Source organism: Lissotriton helveticus, chromosome 4_1 (assembly GCF_964261635.1).
Source record: "Lissotriton helveticus chromosome 4_1, aLisHel1.1, whole genome shotgun sequence".
Taxonomy (NCBI): Eukaryota; Metazoa; Chordata; class Amphibia; order Caudata; family Salamandridae; genus Lissotriton; species Lissotriton helveticus.
In genome coordinates, this window is record NC_136063.1 from 1596789745 (window position 1) to 1596801798 (window position 12054).

Here is a 12054-nt window from a genome sequence, read left to right on the forward strand (position 1 = left end):
TTGTGTGAGTAAAATAAGGTTTTTTAAATGCTAATTCCTAACTATATATGGTCTATAACCTATGGTTTTTTCAGTGAATTTTCAAGGTTTTGTAAATGCTAATTCCTAACTATATATGGTCTATAACCTATGGTTTTTTCAGTGAATATATATATATAGATAGATCTATATAGATATAGATATATATATATATATATTCACTGAAAAAACCATAGGTTTCACACCAGTTATAGTTAGCTGGAAATTTTACTTGCATAAAACCATTGAAATTCCCACGTTATAGTTAGTTGGACTCACTATAACTTGCGCGTGCAATGCACTGCTGAGGACGTCACATAATACATCACTCATGACATGGTAAGTGACATCACTCATGACATCACTGATGACACCATCCAGTGAATGTGTGTATTTTTTAAAAATAATTATGTGTTATAGATGTATATGTAAAAGTTGATGGAAGAATATATGTTTAACCCCTTCCATGCTGATGACGAGCTCAGCTCGTCATCAGCATTACCTACCCTGTGCGGATGACAAGGTGAACTCGTCACTCAACATGGTGATTTTGAAATTCCAGCTCACAGCGGGAAAACCGCTAGCGTGCAAATGGTTAAATAAGGGTTTACATGGATGTTTTTTTTTTTAATTGATTGGTTCACTGGCTTATTAAGTGTATCTTAGTGTATACATATATTAGTGAGTAATGTTTAAATATTTAAATATAAGGATTAGTGTTTCACTTTGTGTATAAGTGGCTGCATGGGTTGGTGAGTAGCTACATGTGTATGTATATGGGTTATTAGATGTTTTTTTTAATATCAATATGAGTGTCTATATGTTTGGTGGGGGTATTACTTAGAACATAGATGCATGAGTGACTGACTCTCTGTTTGTATGTGTTTTGAAGACAGCATATGTGCAGGACTGTATGGGTGGATGACTGTATATATGTGTGTGTTACTGACTGAATGACTGTCTCACTAGTGTCTTTATCAGTAACTACATATGTTTTAATGTAGTATATGTGAATATTGATGTATATAAGTGAGTATATGTAAGAGTAAGGGATTGTAAGAGTTCCTGTTTAAATAAGTATGTGTTTCTATAAGTGATTGTTTAAGAGAGTAAGTATGTGTAAGGTTCCTTAGAAGTAAGGTGGTAGTGTGTGTATAGCTGTATATGCAAATAAATGGATGTTCAATAGTTTATTTGCATGTGTGAGTATGTGTGAGAGTATCTTTTGGATGACTGTCGGTGTGTAACAGGATGTATAGGTGTATCACTACATATGATGAGTGAGTATATGTATGAGTGACTATATAGAACTATTGGTCAATGAGTGGATGTGTATATAGATGGTGGAATTATTGAATTGGTTGTTGTAACTGGTATGGTATCTCACTTTTTTTGAAAATTTTAGTTTCTATTTTTGAATATGTGTTTTAAGGGTTACATTACAGTGAAAGGAGGTCTGTCACTGTATCACAAGGATGGTGTCATCAGTGATGTCATGAGTGATGTCACTGACCATGTCATGAGTGATGTAATATGTGACGTTATCAGCAGTGCATTGCACGCGCAAGTTATAGTGAGTCCAACTAACTATAACGTGGGAATTTCAATGGTTTTATGCGAGTAAAATTTCCAGCTAACTATAACTGGTGTGAAACCTATGGTTTTTTCAGTGAATTTAATAGGTTTTTTAAATGCTAATTCCTAACTATAACTGGTGTGAAACCTATGGTTTTTTCAGTGAATTTCATAGGTTTTTTAATAGCAAATCTCTATAGGTATGAAATGTAATATTTTTTATAACGAATTTTATATTGTATAATTATGTAATATTTATTTTATTTTTTTGCCTCGGAGCGCTCCCGGGGCGCGTACCGATGCGCTCAACGGTAAGCGCAGTGCTACGGCACGCCCCGGGGCGCGTACCGGTGAGCGTCCCATTAGCGCTATTGCCGCGAACGAAAACAACATTGTGATGTATCGCGTAGCCGCGTGATGCGTCACATGACGCACAGCGTAAGCGCACCCGGAAGCACGCGAACGCATACGATTGCGAAACGTCCTGACGCGCTTACGGAACGCGCCTCCGGGCGCGCCCCGGGGCGCGTAGCGTAAGCGCGTCGGGTCATGTGACCTGAAAATAACACTTTTCATTGGTTCACAACACTTTTGGTTTCCAAATGATGAAAGCCCTGGTCATGTGACTTGAAAATAACACTTTTAATTGGTTCACAACACTTTTGGTTTCCAAATGATGAAAGCCCTGGTCATGTGACTTGAAAATAACACTTTTCATTGGTTAAGAACACTTTTGTTTTCCAAATGATGAAAGCCCCCACCTTTTTTCCTCATTTTCACTTTGTTATTTGAGTGAGGAAGACCTGCTTTTTCCTTACAGAGATGGGTACAGTCATATCAGCAGCTGGAGCATCTGCCCCACCACCACCACCACCACCATCAAAAAGACCACTAGAAGATCACATTGGTGGTCAAGAAGAAGAGGAGGAGGATGATGAAGAGGAGGAACAGACAAGGCATTTCCTGCCTGAAGATAATCAGCCCTACAAACCAAAAGAGCACTTTGTATGGGAGTTCTACAAAATCCCAAGGGGTTTTAAAAAAGTCAACGCTGCAAAGGTGACTTGTTTGATTTGTGGTGCTGAGCTGTCCAGGGGGAACCCTAACAAAAAATATTCCTTCGGGAATCATACCATGATTCGGCACATGATGCGTTTGCATCCAAACAACTATTCTGCTGCAGAGGTAAGGGACCTCTGCAGTAAGCTACCCCCATCAACATCGAGACCCTCAACATCCAAAGAACCAACTCCATCGGGTTCAGAGGCAACAGAGATGATGCCTATCATACAACCAAAATTTAACGATTTTAAAATCGTGTGCAAATATTGTGGAAAGACACTTTGCTATGGTGAGCAAAGTATAAAACTTATCATCTGTGCTGGTATTAACCATAAGTGCCCGAAAAAACCCTAATTTTCTCTGATTTTTGTTTTGCTCCAGTTGAGCCATTTACAATTCCCTGTTTTTTGTTTCTCCATATAAAAAATACAAAAAAAATATAAAACTTCAGAAAAGCCAAAAAAAGTAAAAAATGTTCAAAAAAAACAATAAAAAAATATAAAACAACAAAAAGAATAAAAAAACAGTTCTTTTTAGAACTACCTTTAATTTATAAAAATAAACCTATATTTTTAAAGAATCTCTGTCAATCTTTTTTCTGCAGGGTACGCGTACCGGTACGTGCACCGGGGCGCGCACCGAGGCGCGCACCCAAAAAAAAAGAAAAAAAAAGAAAGAAAGAGTGAGCATGAGGGAAGAACACAGAGAGAGTAATGTTAAGAGGAAAAGAGCTAGAGGGAGCAACACAGAGGGATTGTTTATTACATAGTAAAAAACAGAGAAGGTGTAATAGGGTGTAAGTGAGAAAAGGAAAATGAATAAGGGAGCGAAAGAAGGGAAGAGAGAAAAAGAAGACTAAAGTAGAGGTACTGGTAGAATGTGAGTGGGTGTTGAAAGTAAAAGGAAGGACAGTAAAGAATGGGGAATGAGGGGTAGTGACGGAACAGGAATAAATGAACAACGGTGAGGCAGGGTGAGAAAAGAGCAGTGAGTGTAAGTAAAGAGGGGTGAAAGAGGGTGGGTAAAAGTGAATAAGGGTAAGACATGGGGAGTGACAGAGAGAAAAGAGAGAGAGAGTAAAGGAAGGAGTGACTGAAAGAGTCTGAGTGAAACAGGAAAGAAAGGTAAGTAAGGCAGTGTGGGTGACTTATAGGGAGTCAGTGGGTGTAGGTGGGGGTGTGGGTGTGTAACATGTGTGTGTGTGGGTGTGAGTGTGTGGGGTGTTTGGGTGTGGGTGGAGGTGTGGGTGTGTGAGATATGTGTGGGGGGGGTGTGTGTGTGAGGAGTGTGTGTGTGGCTGTGTGTGTGTGTGTGAGGTGTGTGTGTGGTGTGTGTGTGGGGTGTATGTCAGAGGTGTGTGTGTGTGTTGGGGGAGGTGTGTGTGTAGGAGTGAAGTAAATGATTAAGGGAAAGAGAATCAGTGAGGGAGCAAAGGAAGGGAACAGAGGGTAAGGGAAGTAAAGAATGGGGACTGAAAGAAGTTGAATGTGGGAGGGGAAATAGGGAAAGGGTAGTAAACATGGAGAATATGAATAAGTGAGGGAAGCAGAGTAAAGAAACAGGCGTGAGGTAGGTTGAGAAAATAGTAGTGAGGTTAAAGCAAAGGGTGATGACAAACTACATTTTTTTAGTCACACTTACCATATAATAAATGTAACTTTAACTACATTTTGTATCTGTGAAAGAGAGAAGAAACAATAAGTTATAATTAGTAAAATTTGTATTTTAAAATAAAAGATACAAATGAAGAGGTTAAAAATCATAACAGTGTATTTAGAAATAAAGTAAGAGTGAAGGACACAGAAAGGGAAATAAAGTAAGGTAGAAAGACAAAAAGAGGGAAAAAGAAATAGAAGGAGAGCAAATTACTAAGAGTAAGGCATATAGATTCACTGACAGAAAGGAAGAGAAGAAGAGAAAAATGAACTGAAGGTAAGAAAGATACTAAAAGAATGTGAGTTAGCAAAACTAAATCAGGAAACAGGAGTAAGTAAAAAGATAATGACTGAGAGGGAAAGGAGTCTAATTAAGGATGCATGTAGAAGAATGAGGAATGGAAGATAACTGAGAGTAAGTGAAGGAGAGTCATAGAGTGAAGGGATGAAGGGAGAGAGGATAATATAGAAGGATTGAGGGAAAAGGAGTGAGGAAGTTAGTAGACAGAGAGACTAAGAGAAGGACTGAGTGAAGTGGAGTACAATAAGTGAGGAAAGGAAATGAGTAAGGGAGCAAAAAAAGGAAAGAGAGGAGAAGAGGACTAAAACAGTGGTACTGAGAGAAAGTGATTCGGTTATGAAAGTAAAGAGAAGGACACTGAAAGATAGGAAATAAGGGGTAGTAATGGAACCACAGTAAAAGAAATGGGATGAAGAACGATGAGAGAGGAGCAGTGAAGTTGTTGTAAGAGAAATGATAGAAGGTAGATAAACACAAGTGAACATAACACAAGGAGAGTGAGGCACTGAGGACATAGAGGTAGTGAACGAAAAATAGAGAGAAGAGGTCAAAAGAAAAGAGCAAACAAAGATAAGCGAGGGAGAGTGGGTTAGTTATAGTGATAGAGTGTGACAATACTGCTGAGTGAGTAAACAGGAATTACTAAAAGAGCAAAGGAGGAAAAGACGGAAAAGGGAAGCAAAGCAGAGAGACTGAAAGCTGAAAAGGTATGCAAGGGAGAGAGGGGATGCAGACAGTTGAAATGAGAATGAGAGGTTGTGAAAGAAGTGGAGTAAAGGAACGGGGGTGAAAGAGAGTGAGAGAAAGACATTATAAGTGAGTAAAAAGAGCTGAAAGAGGGTGGTAAAAGGAAAGTGAGTGTGAGACAATGGGAATACAATTTAAATTACTCAATACAAACTATAGAATAACTTGTACAACATGTTACATAGTTTATTTTTGCTGTTCTCAGAATATATTGAATTTCACTTAAAACAGTGAGTTCAAATTACTCATCATATGACAGCGGGAAAAAAAACCACAATCTAAAAGATTTTGTTTTAAAAAAAACCTTAGAAACTTAAAAATCACAAATATACACTAATCTTTGATTCACTTACTTTTCCTTTAGGCCAAATAGTATATCATGAAAGCCCTTTTCGTTGGAAAGTACTCTGCTGTTCACTAAAAAATCCATTTCATCGACTTTCTAGAAGAAAAGCTCCAAGAACATATGAAATATGGTTCAATGTTTTTATATACTCCTTCTGTTCAGTCATGACTCTTTCCTCATTCCTTCACCTTTTCTTAAGGCCAAATAGTGTCAGATGTATCAGTATATTTTCAAATTAGTTTAAACAAACTCTAAAATTACCGTTTTCCCGACGTTCTGAAAGAAAGGCTCAAACAACATTTTCACAATATTTAAATATTCATAATTCTATCTCTGGCTCTCTCATGTTGAACATTTCCTATAATACTGATATCACTTACTATTCGATCCACTTACCATACCTTATGAGAACTATAATTTTTATATTATCTTCATCACTTTTACTCACAATATAATTTTAAACAGCAAACTAACTTTTATTAACTGCTCCCGTCTTCATAGGGCAATTACCTTTACTTAAATTTTGGTTCTAAAAACACTAGGTATGAATTTTTGTAAGTCAAAAGGCAAACGTTGTTTGAAAGTCAAATGACTGTCATTACAGTGGGTCCAACCTTTACGACATTTTAAATAGCATGTGTAATGCCTTGATGTTGTTGAAGGACCGTCATGATAAATAATAGCTACAGTTGCAAAAGTTCTTCCTGAAATTGATAACTGAGAAGCCATGAAATTTTTAATAGAAGTTGTCAATTTACTTCCATCAGGTCTACATTGTTGGAACATTAAAATGACATACTGACCATAATTTTGTATAAATAATGTGGACAGCATTGCAGACTTACATTGGCTACACACCATATTGTGATCAGCTGCTTTAACTAGATTATTAAAAGACACTGATTTGCAGTCTGGTAAAGTCAAATATATAAATCTTTCAGTGTCTATTGTAGTACTACTTGATAAACTACAGTTGTCGCAGTCATGCTGCCATTGATAAGAAAGGCTAAAAAGATTTTTTATAGCTACACCTTCATCTTCCAATACATCAAACATATACATTAAAAATTCCTGACAATCCTGCTGAATATTCTGTGAAAATTGATTTTGACCAGAACATATGTCTAGAAGATTTCGAATTTCTGAAACACTTTCTATTTTTGCTCTATCACTGCTACATTTCTGAAACACAGAATTCAATAAACAGCAGAATGTTTGATCCCGATTTTCAACAATCTGTTCTTGTAAATTTTGAAGAAAAAACCCAACATTAACCACTACATTAGCATAGCAGTTGACACCAGAACTGTTTTCAAACTCAAATCCAACAACATCTTCAACAGAATCCTTTTTCTTTCTGCTTAAAATTACAGTTTCATCTACTTTTTGTCTTTTTGCTACTACCTCACTGCAATTATTCTCATTTCTTCTTTTTCGGCCTACCACACGTTTTTCAAACAGAGGATATTGAGGCAAATGTGGAGCATACTCTCTTCTTAACCTATTGTATTCATTAACACAATCTAGATCTGCACAAATCTTTGTTTCATCACACTCAATCAAGTAAAATCCTGATAAAGTTCTGACTCGTGATAATGCCACATATGCCATACCCTCTTTAAACACAGAACTTCCAATGTTCACCAAAGCGCTATCTACACTTAAACCTTGAGATTTATGGATTGTCACCGCATATGCCAAACAAACAGGAAACTGTTTTCTGCGAACATATAAGTCTTTCACAAGCAAAAATCTAGCTGAACAACGACAAATTTGTTCTATTTCGTCAATGCCATCAAATTTAATTTTTTAAATTTCAATTCCATCTCTATTTTTGTAATTCACAAAATCAACAACATAACCCATTGCTCCATTTACCAGACCTCTTTCAACATTTAAATTCCTTCTCAAAATGATACGACAATTTAAACACACATTCAGAGTCTTTTCAAAACCAGCAGTTTTAGATAAAGTCTTCTCTAATGAATCCAATTTTGATTTCAAATTTTCAGACAAAATAATTGTTGCTCCCATATGCTCTATTTTATCTATAGCTTCCAGTTTCACTATCTCTTCATTTTCTAACTTTAACATTTTGTTGTTGAACATGGAACATTCTTTCAGAGTTGGCATCAAACATATCCCAGATTTCTTCTCGTTAATTTTCTTAAAAATATTCGCTGGAAGAATGTTTTCATTTGGGAACAAATTTGAAATTAATCGTCCATGTAAAGCTTCTTTCCCATGCTGACTTACTTTTCCGATTCTTACACCTTGTAGAATATTTTTATAATCTTCATCCTTTGCCTGCCGCATATTTTGGAGTAATTCTGCATATTTGAAATTTAACCATATATTAACGTTTCCAATGCTTCCTAGGCACTTCCTGGTATCTTCATGCATGACCATTTTGAACACTGGTTGTCCTTTCTCTGGAGTCAACTGCAGTAGATCTCCAAAAACAATAATGTGTTTCCCTCCAAATAACACATCATACTCTGTTCTAAGAATTTCTTGCATTCTCAAACGCACAAAAGCAAGCATTAGATTTGAGACCATGCTTACTTCATCAATGATAAGAAGTTTCATTTTCTTCAGGACTCTGGAAACTTCGGAACACACATCTCCAGATAGCTTGTGGTATTGCAATTTGTTATCATGCTCCACTGGCAGCATCAGTAAACGATGTAAAGTAATCCCTTTAATATTATGTGCTGCCAGCCCAGTTGGAGCGGTAACAACACAAGACAGCGGTGATTCAGTCCTTTTCTGCAGATAAGTTGCAATTGTTTTAATCAGAAAACTTTTTTCCAGTTCCCGCTTCTCCACTCACGTACAGTTGGACAGGCTTCAATGATGTACATGAGCACTCTTTTATCTCATGACTGAATCAATGTTCAACCTGTTCTGTGACTTCGTCATATATCTGTTTCTGCTCAAGGTTTAGTTGTTTCACCAAATCTTCTAAGTTAACTACATCATCTTGAGCTTGTTCCATAGCTCTTTCCACCTCATCCATGGCAGTGGCAGCTTCATTTTGGATAATTGGTCCTCCTAGTGGATCCTGACTCAATGAAGCAGAACTCTGACTGTCTTGAGAACTGTCTCTAGCAATCTCTACAGCAATTGTGGCTTCTTGTTCTATTTCTTCGTTCAACATTTGCAGATAAATTGGAAAAACAGGACATTCTATGGTATCCTTGGTTGCATTAAAAGAATCTTCGTAACAGAGAAAATCTCCAAGTAGTTCCTCTTCTGTACGCCATGGCTTAAAGAGTTGCAAAAGAGCTAAATAGTAAAATTCCCTTTTCTCTGGATTTTCGCAACTCATTTTTCGATGATTAATCAAATGGCCTTTTCTCTGCTTCACTAGACATCCTTCACACCCAATGATAGCATATATTCCATTGTTGATATCTTCTCTGATGGTCCTCTTATAAATATAGTTTTGCAGAACTTCATACAAACAACTGTTCTCAAGATGACTACTTCTATTTGGATAGTATGTATCCAACATGTTTGTCTTCAAAATATCTGTACTGCTTGGTTCTTTCTCCGCCAAATACTCAATTTCTTGTACAGATTTCAAAACTCGGTTTCGTGTTGCAGCAAGACCTAGACTCACCCAAATAATTGTTCTAGACTTAGCGTAGAGACTTGCTGATGATAACCGATCAGAACATTCATATGCTCCAATTTCTCGATGCGACAACATCTTCAAACTGAAACTGTATAATTTCTTGCTTATACTCTTTTCATGTGAAATGTCCTCCCACATTTCATTCAGTTCTGTCTTTTCTTTTTTTGTGATGGAAGACGTCACATATCGAGCCACAGCAATAGAGTTGTCAGCAACGAATTGAATATCCATGTTAGCATTCCACATGGACAAAATCACTGGGTTGTAGTCGTTGATGTACTTGGACTCTTCGTTTCTTTTTAAATTGTATGTATTTTTGGGTGATTTCCTCGTCACAGTATGTCGCAGAGAAGACATCAAATTATTTACTCTTCCTTTAGAAATCACTGGTCGTGGAAACCCGAAACGACATTTTGTGTAGAACTTGTCCTTGTTTCTGAATTTTCGACGACAGTACTTTCCACAACGATGGGATTGAAAGCGTAAAACTTGTTGCCTTAAACTGTTTTCTTCGGTAGTTTTCAGACAGCACATGTTGAATACTCTTCAATGAACCTCATCACTGTCTCATTCGAATCTGTTCCAAATTTGGGTGCATCTTTAATCCACAACAACATATGTATGTGAGGAGCACCTCTCGCTTGATACTCCTTTCTCCAAAAGAAATCCAAAACCTCTGCAAGGGGAGGATTTTTTTTGTTGGTAATAAAAGACATCATAGCTTCAAATCTATGATTGAAATATCTGCATACATTCACTGGATCCAAAGAACACAGTTCTCCAGCAGTTTTGAATTCTATATTTTGTATATTTGCATTTGCCTCTCGTAGAAATTGAAGTAAGTCGTCCCATGCATACTCGGCACAGCTAAGAGTGAGGAACCATGTAGGAGTTCCTAAGTTTCTTAGCATACATTTCAATTCCCCATGACGACGGTACCAATACTCATTTGTACCACGCTGACATGCCATGAGATTGATTAAATGAGATTCCAAAATATTATCTTGCAGATTCACTTTCCCCATAAAGTCCCTCGCCGAAACATTTTGCAGATGTGCTCCACTTTTCAGTATATGGTTTACTGCATAAGAAAGCCCAGACAAGTCACTTTCATACAGTAGATGAAACAAATAGGGAATGCATTGACGAAACCTTGGATCTTCAGCATATAATCTTACAGTTCGATATTCAGATGCAGGAATTTGAAGTGGTCGATCGTCATATCGTCCACCTCGACCTGTTGGAAATAAATGTGGAAAACAACGAGCTTCTAAACTTTCTTCCCATACACTAATGGGACTTCCTTTTGCTGCTTTCATTTGAAACAAGTCAATTGCATTCCCCATCACTTCTTTGGAATGCAAAGGATGAACAGTATAATGTTCATATATTTCTTCACTTCTAGACACATCAACTTTTCAATTTGGCCAGCTGAACAATCACTGTCTTCATCTGCAGCTGTTTCCTCTGCTTCAACACATACATGTTTGTAGTACTCATTGTTTTTGACCAAATACAACGTTGCCTTTTTGACTTTCCTAACATCCACTAAATCTTGCCAGATTTTCTTACTCTTTGTCGGAACACCATTAACTAGAATAACCAGAGGTTCCTCTTCCACCTTCTCTACACCAATGGTATCAATATTTTTCTTGAAATCTAGAGGCAAATAAACAACTCTTCCCTTTAATCCTCTCTGTAAATCTGAAGGAGGCAATTTCCCTATCTTAGGCTCCATGCGAACAATAGCCTGAAAAGGATGGACACATTGAATCAAAATAGACTCATATGTATTTAAATCCATCAATTCAGGAGGAATGTTTACCAACTCCAGATTATTATGAACAGCTCTAGCAGGCAGTCTGTTTTGATTTAATTTATCATAACAATATTTACAAATACGCTGATCAGAACTCAAATCAAAACAATTCTCCACCCACAAATAAGTTGCAAAATCCTTCCACTCATAATTATTTATCTTTTCACTTTTTACGTACAAATCAACTAATTTAGTTTGATGCTTATAATGAGTTTGTCGACAACACACACAAGTAAAATTCGGCCTTTCACTTGATTTCACCTTAAACCTGGTAATTTCCTGGTCAAACATTGCTGTACTTGAAATCTGTACATTGTCTTCCACATTACCTTGAATTTCTGTGTCAATTTCTACACTGTCCTCTTTTTCACCAAAATAACAAATCTCAATTTCTTCACAAATCTTCTTCACATCTAATTCAGTTCCATGCAAAAGAGCACTGTTTAATTGTTTAAGTGCTGGACTTTTTGCATAATACAACCTTCTCACTAATTTCCTCATTTGTTATGATGCACTGCTAACATCCTAAAATGATGAAAAACACTCTGACAGACTTTTCTAGAAAGACAAGCCAGTGAATGCCCTTGCAAACCTGTGTTTTCTCTCACTCTGCAAGGATCTAAGTCTTGCAACATCTTCATTTTCTGTTTTAGACTTTTCTTACTATATGTACGTAAGAAATTACAAAACAAATCAATTGATTCCTGTCGCACACTACAAATACTACTACACTTCCAAGTGTACACTGGACCCTTAGTACGTCTCCCTAAAACTTCATCAGTTAACACCTCTTCTGGTTCTCTAGGCACAAGTTTCTCTTTTACAATCGGACAACCGTCTTTCACCTCATATGCTCGACCACTGGTGTCAACTGCATGCACTAAATCATTC